This window comes from Aegilops tauschii, chromosome 7 (assembly GCF_002575655.3).
Source record: "Aegilops tauschii subsp. strangulata cultivar AL8/78 chromosome 7, Aet v6.0, whole genome shotgun sequence".
NCBI classification, from domain to species: Eukaryota; Viridiplantae; Streptophyta; class Magnoliopsida; order Poales; family Poaceae; genus Aegilops; species Aegilops tauschii.
In genome coordinates this window covers 93,193,783-93,207,650 of record NC_053041.3, presented here as the reverse complement: position 1 = coordinate 93,207,650, position 13,868 = coordinate 93,193,783, and positions in this window count along the sequence as shown.

The window sequence follows — 13,868 nt, the reverse complement described above, 5'->3', positions numbered from 1 at the left end:
TTCAATAAAATAATTATTGAGAGACCAATCCCTTTTACGGACCAGTAAAGAAGAATTCCTTCTCACTGGTAGACAATATCTTGGTCACAGAAGAAAAAAAATACCAGGAGTACTGAATATAATACAAGGTTGAGCGAAGACTGCTCAACAATTTATTACATGAACGCCGATAAAACATAACGGCAGATAGGGTGGCATAACTACTAACTCACGATAACAACGATGGTGGAAATATCACCGCGAAGTGGGTGATACGACTCCTGAAAACTACAGCTCTTCAAGCGTCGGAGTGAGGCTCGAGGAGACTTATTGCGGGTGGCGGAAGCATATATAATACAAGTGACCAATATCCAGGATCGCACGGGAGTGACTGGGACTCCTCTAGTCGTCGGACGCACTATCAAACTCTTCATCCAAGAGATCGCCTTCGTCAACATCTGGCCAAATCAACAAGCCAGGTGAGTACCATGAAAGTACTCGCAAGACAGTTCGGACATAAGATATAACAAATGTAAACATGAAGCATATGAACAGATTAACAAGTGCATTCAAACATAGAGACAATAATGCATGGGGAATAAAAGAGAAGTCGGGCGGTAGTCCTCCCGAAATCCCAAATTAAATACTGGGTGCCAAACGAGGGTCTGAATGACTCCTCGAGAGGAAAATGCAAGAATAACAATGCCGCAGTCGGGCGTCAGGGCGACACCACATAAAGGGCTTATCATAGAAAATAAAAGATAGTGCGTGCCACAGTCGGACGTCTGAGCAACATCGCAGAAAGGTCTTAAATCAAAAGTAAATAACCAACATGCCACAGTCGGACATCTGAGCGACATCACATAAAGGGCTTATACGAAAGTAAATAACAAACATGCCACAGTCGGACGTCTGAGCGACATCACATAAAGGGCTTCATAACTTAACATCTTAGTAGCTCAAGAATTTAAATTATATCCAGGGAATAATCAGGCATGAGATAAACAACAGGGTTAGTCCATCGACGGGAGTAACGTTCAGCCCAGTTTACTACTCATGCTCGCTTACCGGAAAGAAGAATAAACCACGAGGGCTTGACGTAGATAAGGATACACTGATCACTATACTTGATCATGGATACGATGACTCGGAAGGATTTGACTCTGCAGAGTTTGTACTTTAACCACAGCCAACGGATTTCAGTAGTCACGGGGACTAGTTCCGTCTACGGTGTTTTGGAAGAAACACGTCTAACCAGTACACACCCATTCAACATTCCGAAGCCAGGAATCACCCTCGGCAACGTTCAAGAAAAACCTTGAGACGGGGAGGCTACAACCTCGCGTAGCATGGGATCAAAATTTCTATACGCGCGCTCTAAGGGGTGCCCCCCTCTCGGTCCCAACCGGAAACACCCATGCCCCCTGACCGGATGACTGGCTTTAATCCAGGGCCATGGAACCATCATCCCGGCCCCTCTGTTTGGTGTGTACACGGAAAGAGGTTACCAACTTACTAAACCGCATTCTGGCAGAAAACATGTGGTAGCACGGAAGGGGGAAGAACGATAACGTGACTCCGTCCACGTTAACGTCGGAATTTAACGGATGACATAAGGCTGGCATGCTACAACAGTACCACCTTACTGCCCTTCATGTCACCACATGACTAGGCCATCTCTCATCAGAGATCACCGTAACTTTGGAACACACGGGTAGTTGCCTTACATGCAACGAGGTGCTCACCGATACTCGCATGCCATGTACAACCTTTCATGCAATCATGCAAACACCCATCATATCATGGTTCAAACATGCTTGCCTGGTCGGAGAAGTCGGAGTCTAGCTCGGCGAAGTTTGCGGCTCCGTCACCTCTTCCGGAACCTACGGTATATCGAAAAAGCATACTAACGTGAAAACCAACGCGTGCATAAAAGTTGTTCCAAAATTTTTTCAACTAAATCCCATAAAAAACTAGACAAAATTTTAAGACTGCCGGATAAAGAATCACTCAAAAATCACTTTTCATTATAAAGTTATAAGGGTTTCTGTCCAGGGTCTCATCTGTAATGAAACAGAAAAGTTCCAGGGGTTTAACTGAGAAAACAGAAAACGGTTCGAATAGAAACGCGCAAGCCCACAGAGAAAACGTACTCTGCCCGAAGGCGCCAAAAGAAAACGGTTCGCGGGGAAAGAAAGAGAGGCTGACGTGGGGGGTCCACATGTCAGGTTTGAAAGACCTCGCCGGCGCCCGAAGGCTGCGGTGGTCGCCGGCGTCGAACCACGGCGAGTCAGGGAGATCGGAGTGTACCAAGAGTATCAGCGTGTCCTTCCGCGTCGGTGGGTGGAGGACTTGGGCGTCGGGGAGCACCACGTCGACGGCGACACTTTCTCCGGCGGACGGCGGCTCGGGCGATGGTGGGGAACTCCGGTGGTGTGCTGCAAACTTCGAATTGAAGCGCGGGTCAGAAGGAGGGATGCACTAGAGAGCTAGTGGCAAGAGATGGGAGGCAGAGGTGCACGCACGGGAGCGAATCGAGCTGGATCCCGTGGCGGGTCGCGGCGGCCGGAGTCGAGGAAGGAGACTTCCTCGGGGCTCTTCCAGTGGCTAGGCAGGGTCTTGGTGGAGTGTAGAGGTGGTGTGGGTACTAGCTGGAGCTCGGGGCCTCTATTTATAGGCGGCTCGAGGGGGTGGCCGTGAACGGGGTTGCTCCGGCAAGCAATTACGGCGAGGCAGCGGCTTGGCAAGGAGTTTAGGTGGCCAGGCAGCATCAGTGAGGTGTACTGGTGCCGTTTCCCCGCTAATCTTGGTCGGTCTTGGCGTAATGGCGCCGGTCCACGGTGGGGTGGCCGCACGGGCACGACGGCGGCAGAGAGCGCGCTCCGCGCCCAGCGGTTCACGACGAGGGTGGCAGTGCGCACTGGGGAGTGGAAGACCACGCGGCGCTCTCCGGTGGCTTGGGCGGCACTGGGTGGCGCCATCTGCGCTGCGCCTCTTTCTGGCGGCCGCAAAGCCGCCGCTGGCGTCGGTCACGGGGCGGCGCACCTCCTCCAGCTCGTCGCTGACGCCCGCAAGCATCCAAGCGCTCATGCGGTGCAGAGAACAAGGGGGAGGGGACAGGAAACACGGCGACGCCGGCACTGGCGAGATCGACAACAGACACTGAAGAAAACGACAGTGATACAACCACTGTTAACTGAATTTGACTGAACTTGATATTGACAGTGCTCTGAAGGTGTTCGATGAAATGATTAGGTATGAACAAAAATTTTCCTGGAGCTGGGGCTTGGTGAGGTGACCACTCAAAGCACCCAGAGGCTGCCTGATTTTACTCAGAATTTTTGGAGAAGAATTTGAATGAATTTCATCAAATTTGGCAAATCTGGTCCAAACTTGCAGCATGTATAGTTTGAAAAATTTGAACTGGAGACCAGTGGATCTTCATGGATCTTGGTTGAGGGTTCAAAGGACTAGGAAGGGAAAAAGGTTTGGGGGCAAAAATCAAAGCAGAAAGAGTAGTTCCTTTGTAAACCTCCAATGATCAAGATATAAGGTAGAAATTGTTTTGATAAGAAATAAGTGGAAAATAAAAATATGGATAGGTCCAACTTGCTGGATTTGAAGTAAATCATGATCCAAAGATAAGGAAAGGTTTATGAGAGTGGATTTGCAGTAAGGTCATGGCATGAGAGATTTGTTGAAAGTGGTAAAGGATCATTCCAAAAGTTATAGGGCATTTTCAAAGAAATTTTCAAAAGACATTTTTCCCAAGTGAAAAGCATTTTGGCTTGAGTCCAAAATAAAAAAACAAGAACTTCCAAGACCAAAAACAAGTCTTGGGTGAATCCAAATAAAACTCTTGCCATAAAAAAATATTTTGAAAGGGAGGGTTCTTTTGAAGAAAAATTTTAAATCACCTCCCTCAAGTCAAGTAAATTTTTTGAAAAATCCAAATGAAATTTTGGGTGTCACAGGATCTTAACTCCGTGAGAAATCTTGACGAACAATTGAAGAATGAAAGGAATCCTTGACGAAGCACCATGTGAACCTTCATGAAGAACTCCGGTAATAAAAGGATGATAAAAAGAAAGAGAAGTTGACAACATAAGGTGAAGCCTTGCAATGATTTGGGTGGAGCTTTGAAATGATATAACCGAGAAAAACTTGGAACTCCGGAAAGAAAGATGAAAAACTAAAAACAAGAACTTTGATGAATCTCCGGAATAAGGAATTAATCACTTGGGTAAAACAAGAATAAGAATTAAGTTATGCATATCCTTCACCAATTTAAATTGATGACAAGCAACGGATTTGGCATACCACTTATTCTCGTAGAAAGGATTAAGAGAGATATAGCACAAACTTGGGAAGGTCTTCAATGAACCACCGGTAGGATTGGAAAGAACGATTGAATCTATATGATAACGAAGGAAGAGAACTCTTGAACGAACCACCGTAAGAATTTAAAATGAACGAAGATAAGATAAAGAAACACCGGGAAGAATTAGAAAATGAACGAATAAACTTGAGAGAATTTAGATACAAGTGAACAAAGAGATCACGAGCTGATTAGAGAATAGTTGAACGATGCACCGGAAGAATGAGATGAACGAAGAGACATTTAGAATAATTGGAGAATGAAGCTGAAAACTTAGAATGAAGAAATCTTCTGAAATGATGGCCTTTGGATGATCAAAAAATGAAACAACTCATGAAATGCTCCGGATGGGTGAAAAGAATTCTCACAATTGAAAAACAATTATGAGAGGATGGCATAAGCTAGAACTATGAATCTTTAAGAGAGCGGACCAAGATTTAGGAGAAATCCTTCTTCGGTCTTCAAATGTTGAGAATCATGATGAGAAACACCACCATGAATTATTGAGGCACTCCAGAACAATGGATAATAAAAATGATGAACCAACGATGAAAGAATTTGAAAGATCTTGGAGAAAGACATTTGACTGATGATAATTCATTCTTACGTCAAATTTCGAAAAGAATTTGGGAATAAATCCAGCAAAATTAGAAGAGTGAGGTAAGATCCTGGGAAAAGACTTGTGGGTTAGGGCCCACTCAAAAGAAACAACGTTGGATTGATTTAAAAGAAAAATTGCGCCGGTGGAATTAAATGGCTTGAATGAGGTAACAACCTCGAAATAGTTAGAACGGATTAGGAATGAAAACATGAATCTCCTGAGATATCTTCAGCACTCCAGATAACATGAATAGCAAAAGGTGGATGATTAAGAGATGCACCGACATGAGAAAGCATTTGAAACGAGGAAAAGAATACAATCAACACTGAAAGCTTGACTTGAGTCCATCGGAGAAGAAAAAGAACGAAGAATAATACACTTGAAGCTCCGTTAGAATCTTCATGGAAAAACACCAGATAAGAACATTGATTGCAAAAAAGGATGGAGAGACTTCGCATCAATAAAAAGGATACTTGATTAAGAAATCTGAGTCGTTGAAGAAAAAGGGTGGGAGGGTGGGAAAAACAAAGGCAACTTGGGGCATATGGAATAAACACCGTTGAGAAAAAGCTTAGAATTGATCTTGCGAATGTTGGAATGATCGGATTTACTTGAAGAGAAGCACACCGGTTGGAAATAGAATTAAGATGGCAATCTCGATGGTCAAGAAGGATTAGTATCCCCATAGAAATATGAGAACACCACCTAGAATAAGGTAGGGAATCAACACTTGACACCGAAGCAACTCGAATACCACAAATTAAAACAAAACAAAGGATTGGCTCGCAAAATAAGCCGGAACAAACATATGATAGAGATTTCGTCCGAAATTTTAATGGTGGGGCCCACACAGGCTCGATCGTACAGCACCATCATGTAGAAGGCAGTGCACATGACATACGAAGCGTCCCCGAGTCGGCATAGCCAAGGACTCTTTAAGACACTACGAGACCACTTTAAAACCAACCGTGGAAAGGCGGACCACTAGACGTCGAACCCCAATCTCATATCATGCATCTGTCGGAAAGATATCCTAGGAGCTACTTGAATTCCCACTTATAAACTCCCGAAACTTTCGGGTTATGCAATCAGGTGTTGGGGATACAGGGGACACAATATATCTCACCCAAACTAACAATACCTAGATCCAGCTGTATCCATCCTTCAACACATAACCAAGAAACCTTCGGAAATCATTTACCTCAACCTTCGAAAAACGTTATACGAGTAATGGCAATACTCCCGAACTCCCGCCCCAGTACTGGGTGGCGTCGAGGTGATCTCACCAACAACTGCATAAAAGAGATTTTCGATGTCGGCGAAACTCAGGTATTCCAGAACCGCAACGATAAAATTGTGACGACAACACCTCGGAGCTCAACTCCCCGGGACACTGCCACAACCCCTAAATGTCAGGAGGCACAAAGAACAATGTTCTCGTCACAAAACCATCGGAACGATTCCAAGATACCCGCGTGATCCTAAATTTTTCTTTTGTGAAATTTGAGGAGAGGAAAGTCAAAACATCTACGTCAGGGGGCCTCACCAGAGCGACGAAGGGACTGAGGAGTAAAAAGAATCCTACTCTCCGATATATATAATCCTAAGATTCAAAACATTTTTGTTCTAGACTCAACAATGTTAGCGATTCGATCAAGCAGGGGGCTCCTAAGTCGGGGATGGCTCTGATTACCAACTTGTAACGCCCACGATGCGGCTATATCTCCCACGTGTCGAGGCACGACTTAGAGGCATAACCGCATTGTGGTTTTGTCACAAGAAGGGTCATCTTCACACAATCCCATGTAATGAACAAGAATGGGATAAAGAGTTGGCTTCCAATCGCCACTTCACACAATACATAAATAAAATCATACATCATTTAGAGTACACACATAGACCGACTACGGTCAAATCCAAATAAAAAGAAGATAACCCCAAATGCTAGATCCCTAATCGTCCCAACTGGGCTCCACTACTGATCAACAGGAAACGAAACACAGTAACGACCAAGTTCCTCGTCGAACTCCCACTTGAGCACGGTTGCATCACCTGCACTGGTATCATCAGCACCTGCAACTGTTTGGAGGAATCTGTGAGTCACGAGGACTCAGTAATCTCACACTCGCTAGATCAAGACTATTTAAGCTTATAGGAAGGAAAGGGTAGTGAGGTGGAGCTGCAGCAAGCACTAAGCATATATGGTGGCTAACATACGCAAATAAGAGCGAGAAGAGAAGCAACGCAACGGTCGCGACGCTAGAATGATCAAGAAGTGATCCTGAAACTACTTACGTTCATGCATAACTCCAACCGTGTTCACTTCCCGGACTCCGCCGAGAAGAGACCATCACGGCTACACACACGGTTGATGTATTTTAATTAAGTCAAGTGTCAAGTTCTCTACAACCGGATATTAACAAATCCCATCTGCCTCATAACCGCAGGCACGGCTTTCAAAAGATAATACCCTGCAGGGGTGTCCCAACTTAGCCCATTATAAGCTCTCACGGTCAACGAAGGATATTCCTTCTCCCGGGAAGACCCGATCAGTCTCGGAATCCCGGTTACAAGACATTTCGACAATGGTAAAACAAGTCCAGCAAGACCACCCGAATGTGCCGACAAATCCCGATAGGAGCTGCACATATCTCGTTCTCAGGGCACACTGGATGAGCAGTCCGTACAACTAAAACCAGGCCTCAAGTTTCCCCGAGGTGGCGCTGCAAAGGGCTCTAGTTTGGACCAACACTCGGAGGAGCACTGGCCCGGGGGGGTCTAAAATAAAGATGACCCTTGAGTCTGCAGAACCCAAGGGAAAAGGGGATAGGTGGTAGCAAATGGTAAAACCAAGGTTGGGCCTTGCTGGAGGAGTTTTATTCAAAGCGAACTGTCAAGGGGGTCCCATAAATCACCCAACCGCGTAAGGAACGCAAAATCAAGGAACATAACACCGGTATGACGGAAACTAGGGCGGCAAGAGTGGAACAAAACACCAGGCATAAGGCCGAGCCTTCCACCCTTTACCAAGTATATAGATGCATCAATAATATAAGAGATATTGTGATATCCCAACATAAACATAATCCAACATGGAGCAATCTTCATCTTCTCCTGCAACTAGCAACGCTATAAGAGGGGCTGAGCAAAAGCGGAAACATAGCCAAACAACGGTTTGCTAGGAAAGGTGGGTTAGAGGCTTGACATGGCAATATGGGAGGCATGATATAGCAAGTGGTAGGTAGCGCAACATAGCGATAGAGCGAACAAATAGCAAGCAAAGATAGAAGTGATTTCGAGGGTATGGTCATCTTGCCTGAGATCCCGCTAGGAAGAAGAACGAGTCCATGAAGAAGACAAACGGATGTAGTCGAACGAATCCTCACAACTCCTGAACGAAACCGAAGCTAACGAGAGAAGCAACCCGGAAAGAAACAAACAACATAGTAAAACAACCATCACATAAACATGGCATGATGCACAAACAAGTATGATGCATGTCCGGTTTAAATGAGGCATGGCATGGTAAAATGCAACAAACAATACTACAAATTAAGTGGAGCTCAATATGCAACGAGTTGCATATTGACAAAACACCACATCAATTATTTAGTTCTCTCTCATTTATGTACCCAACAATATTAAATGTTATTAAACATGGCAAGAGGTGAAGCATAGTAAGACTATCTATCTAGGCAAGTTTAAATGAGGCCGGAACAACAAACAACAATTCCGGAAAATCCTCATGTCCATATTTTAGATTTGGTACTGTTCTGCCTAAAACCATATTTTATTGTTTTTAAACGGTAAAACAAGGTGCACCATGTTAATCTATGCATTTTTCTACCCCATTTACATATAAAGTTTATTTAAATCCGAGTTACGGTTAATTAGTTATGAAATAAATCATTTTAACAAGGCCTTTAAGCAAATTAAATAAACAGCAAGTTTAAACATTTTAAACATGAATGAAAGTTGGATATTATGAAACTAGATGAAATTCTAAGCACTTTTCATATATAATGTTTTTACAAATGATGCATGGTTATTAAGTTATTATATGCATGAACATAGGGGTTTTTCTGCAAATCTGTTTTTTCTCAGCATCAATAGGCAAAATCGCAGACAGAGAAAAAAACAACACTGGGACGAAACTGACTGGCCCAACAGTGCACATGGGCAAATAGAAGATGGGCTTCCTCACATTGGGCCCTGGCGCAGGAGGAGCTGGGCCACACGCTGTTGCGGCTGCGGGCCTGGTCAACGCTCTCGAGAACGAGCGCAGCTGCTCGATCTCCAGGCGCGTGGGACGAGCAAAGCTTCTGCTCATTGCAGAGGAAGCAGAGGCTGGTGACGAAGAAGTTGGTGGCGGGCGGCGCGACGGGAAGCAGGGGTGGCTGGATCCAGGCGAGAGTGCAGCGGGGAGGACCGGCCTCGACGGACTTGAAGGAGCAGGCGGGGCGGCGTGGGACTTGGCGGTCAACGCGGCAGGGGCGGCATCCTCTGTCTGCTCCAGGAGGCAGTGCGACTCGGGGCAGCGCTTGGGTTGCGGCACGAAGACGACGGCAGCGACACGTACGGAGCTCCGGCGAGGCGAAGCAGATGCGGAGGAGGCGGTGGAGGCCGGCTCCGAGGCGGACGGGCGCGGGTCAACGGGGACGGCAGGAGCGGGAGGCTCGACCCCGATCTTGTTCGAGGGAGTTGCAGCGGCGAGGGACTCCAGCAAGAAGGGGAGGTCATGGAGGAGGCTGATCTGGCGCGGATCCGAAGGGTGGCGACGAGGACAAACGGCGGCCATGGCTGCTCGGTTCCCTGTGAAGAAGAGAACAAGGAGAGAGCTCGCATAAGAGAGAGAGAAAGAAGGAAGGGAAAAGGAGCAGGGGAGGAACCAGAGGAAGGGAAGAAGGGGCGCGAGGAGACGGCGACCTGCTGGTCGGGACGGGGATGCCGGCGTGGAGAGGAGCGCTCGGGCAGAGGAGGAGCTCCTCTCTTGTGGGCTTGAGCGAGGCAAGGGGGAGGATTTGGTGGTGGCTGGCTGGCTCGATTGGATGGAGGAGGAGATGGATTTGGTTGGCTGGTGTGTGAAATCGAGGAGGGGATGGATCCCGAGAGAGATTTGGTGGAGTGGCGGCGGCGGCTGGCTGGGCGGATGGGACAAGTCCCCTAAAGATTAGGGTTTGTCTAGTTATATAGGTAGGGGATTAGGGTAGGGGTTAATCCGGTCCGTCCGATTATAATCGGGCGGTCGAGAATAAGTAGGCTAGAGCGTCCAACAAAGAAAACGGTGATGTTTTATAGATGTTAGGGGATGATCCGGACCCATCGGTAACAACAACCCGGGTCGGGTTCGGGACAAATTTCGGACGCGCGCAAGGGGTGGTCTGAGAGGGGTCGACAAAGACAAGGTGTCTGACAAAAGGCCCCGGAGAAGACAAGAGAGAAAACAAGGAGCAACGTTGCAAGTGTGGTTGGTCTCGAAACGGTCAATGATAGCAAGGGGGACGCGGCAACTATGAGCGGATGCAAGTTTTAAAAACAATGACGACAACGAGTGGCGATGCAATGCGGATGATGCAATGATGAAATGCAACAAACAAATAAAACACACGACGACAACGAAAAACATGGAAGGCTTCTGGAGCGTCGGTCTCGGGGCGTTACACGAGCACTCCTTCGGGAGCCTCGCAACGATCAGCGCCACTTGGCGTGCTCTCAGCCGCCTGCCACATGTCGCGCTCTGGGCGCTCCCTCCGGATTTTATTTTTTATTTTTCCGCACACGTTTTCGGCTTTCTGAACAATTTTTTCGGGTTTTTTTCGACGTTTCGGTTTTCCACCACTCTTACTTAGCTTTTAGGTCAAATAATTTCAAAATAATTTCTTTACGTGAAATAAACATGTTTTCTTTTTTTTCTTTCACAACAGTCACGGTTTTGTTTCCTCGAAATGCACAATTGTGCTTTCGCGAGAGTCACGGCCGTGCCTCTCGGAAACGGGAAAAAACGCATTTTCTGTTTTTATTTCCTTCCACGAGAGTCACGGCCGTGCCCCTCGGAAACGAAAAAACGCTTTTTTTTGTTTTTTTTCTTCCGCGAGAGGCACGGTTTTACTTCCGCGAGAGGTACGGTTGTGTTTTCGCGAGAGTCACGGCCGTGCCTCTCGGAAACGGAAAAAATGTGTTTTTTGTTTTTTCGTTCTTCCGCGAGAGGCACGGTTGTGCATTCACGAGTCACGGCCGTGCCTCTCGGAAACGAAAAAACGTGTTTTTGTTTTATTTTTCTTCCACGAGAGTCACAGTTTTGCTTCCGCGAGAGGCATGGTTTTGCTTTCGCGAGAGTCATGGCCGTGCTTCTCGGAAACGAAAAAACACACGTTTTATGTTTTTTCCTTCTGCGAGAGGCACGGTTGTGCTTTCTCGGGAGGCACGGGCGTGCCTCTTTTGGAAAGGGAAAAAAACCCGTGCTCCCGGGTCAGTTTTTCGTCCGGTTTTTTTGTGAAAAAATGTCCGTCAAAACCTAACAACATGTGATCTAGTTTTAAAGATCTCGACGCGAGGAATCCAACGGTGAAAATGGTTCAAGATTTGGACGCACGGTTTAAGAGATAAAATCTTTTGAATAAACAGATCTACGAAAAAAGGAAAACTCCCAGGTTGCGACAAGTGGCGCACATGGAGTGTGCGACTTGTCGCAACCTGGGAAGGTGTGTGTGATCTTTGTAACAAGTACTTCTCAACTAGTGATTTCAAGAAATTCCACTTCTACCACCCCGTCACTACTAGGGAAAAGACTATACACAGAATCTTACCAGCAGCGCGCTTTAAAATAAGGCGTTGCTGCTAACTAGCAGTAGCGCGCGTGCACAAACCTCGCTGCTGAAATAAATGTATCAGTAGTGCGCCCACTCTAAGACGCGCTACTGCTATAATTGCCACGACGCCGCCGCGAGGCTAGTTCTAGCAGCAGCGCGCTAATATGAAGAGCGCTACCACTAGGTACCATAGCAGTAGCACATTTACACAATAACCGCTACTGCTAAGTTTACTAAAAAATTTAGTCCCACCTCGCTTCGTGAAGAGAGTTTGTACCACCTTAAATATGTTACTTCTCAAACTTTCACAACCACTTGGTCTTCATTGAACTCTATGTGTAGAATTTATGGCCGCAATATGAGTCTTCACCAGTTCCTAAACTGGTGAGGACTCATATTGACAAATCAGATTGTACACAAAAAGATCATTGATGATCAATGTATTTTTTATGTCTATTTTTACATGCTGACACATAGCAGTAGCGCGCTCTTTGTGAAAGGCGCTACTGCTAGGTCGTTTAGTAGTAGCGCCTTTTGATATAGCGCGCTAGTGCTAAGCCATTCCATCTCCCCCACTCTCCGACCAATCCAATCCACTCACACTCACACTCACTCTATCTCCCCTCAACCCCCCACTCGGTACCGGCCTCCTCCTCCGTCCTCCCTCTAGTCGCCGCTGGCCGGTCCCTCCTCGCTCGGCCTTCCTCCTCCGTCCTCCCTCCACTCGCCGCCGGCTGGCCCCTCCTCGCTCCGTCTTCCTCCTCCGTCCGACTCTCTTCTCCCTCCTCGAGTCACCCCTCCTTCTCCCTCCTCCCTCCTCCATCCACAACCCCTCCTCCCTGCTACATTTTGATTTAGTAGGCTAGTTGATTTAGTTGATTTAGAATATTTTGATTTAGTTTATTTAGTATGTAGTTGATTTAGTTGATTTAGAACATCTTGATTTAGTTGATTTAGTAGACTAGTTGATTTAGTTGATTTTGTAGGCTAGTTGATTCAGTTGATTTAGAACATTTTGATTTAGTTGATTTAGTATGCTAGTGGATTTAGTAGGCTAGTTGATTTAGTTGATTTAGTATGCACCATTTTTTTGTTATTTTTCTGTACATGGATAGGTAGATGCTTTTGTTTTTTTCTAATAAGATATTTTTTGGAAAAAAGTAGGTGCCAATTTAGTTAAATTGGCCACTTGTTTTTTTAATCAATTATCTTAGGCAATAGGGGCCAAATGAGATGAAATGTCTTGGTAGGTGGTACCCTTATTTGGTACATATTTGTGAAAAGTTTTTTCGGCAATGGGTGCCACCGAAATGCTTTGTCCATAAAATTGCTTCTCGCGGAAGAACCAAAAATATCAGATGCTACTATTTTTCTTTCCTGTGAAGTGAATCGTTAATCCTTTGCTCATATTGCTTTAGGAAAATGGCGCCACCACCACCACCACTATGTCGACTGTGCAAGTCAAGGTGCGCCAGCAGCCTTGCAACTGGCAAGCTGTTCGGCACCTACTTCCAGCCGAGTTTTCGTCATGTGGAGGTAAGAAATGAGATGAAATGTAACAATTATTTTATTTTTAGTGTTGGCATTACTACATTGTGTCATTTTGCTTTTTTTACACAGATCGTCCCATGCAATGTGAGGTTGAAATTCAACAAGCTGACAGGAGACACTGTGACATTTGAGGCTCCTGGGGGCCGTACACTATGGAGGTCGAGAAAGGACGCAATATTTCGCAGATTGGAGGAGATGGACGGGCCCGTTTCCTTGCCCACATGCGTCTTACTGGTGATGAGTTGATCAGCTTCTCCTTTAGAGCAGAAAGACCCAAGCTGGCTGTCATTTATCTCAACATGGTGGAAGATGACGAAGATGATGAAGATAATGAGGACCCACGCGATGAAGATGATGAGAACCCACTTCATGAAGCCATCATAGCTCAAAGAATGAGGCTGAGCAAGGAGGAGGTGTGCAACCTATGGGACATAATTCCGCCACGTGATGACTTTGTCGGGGTGCCATTCATGACCCGCCTGACAAGTACCATGGTCGATCGGCATGAAATGGTATGTTATACGTACTGCCTGTAGTAATTTGATGATAT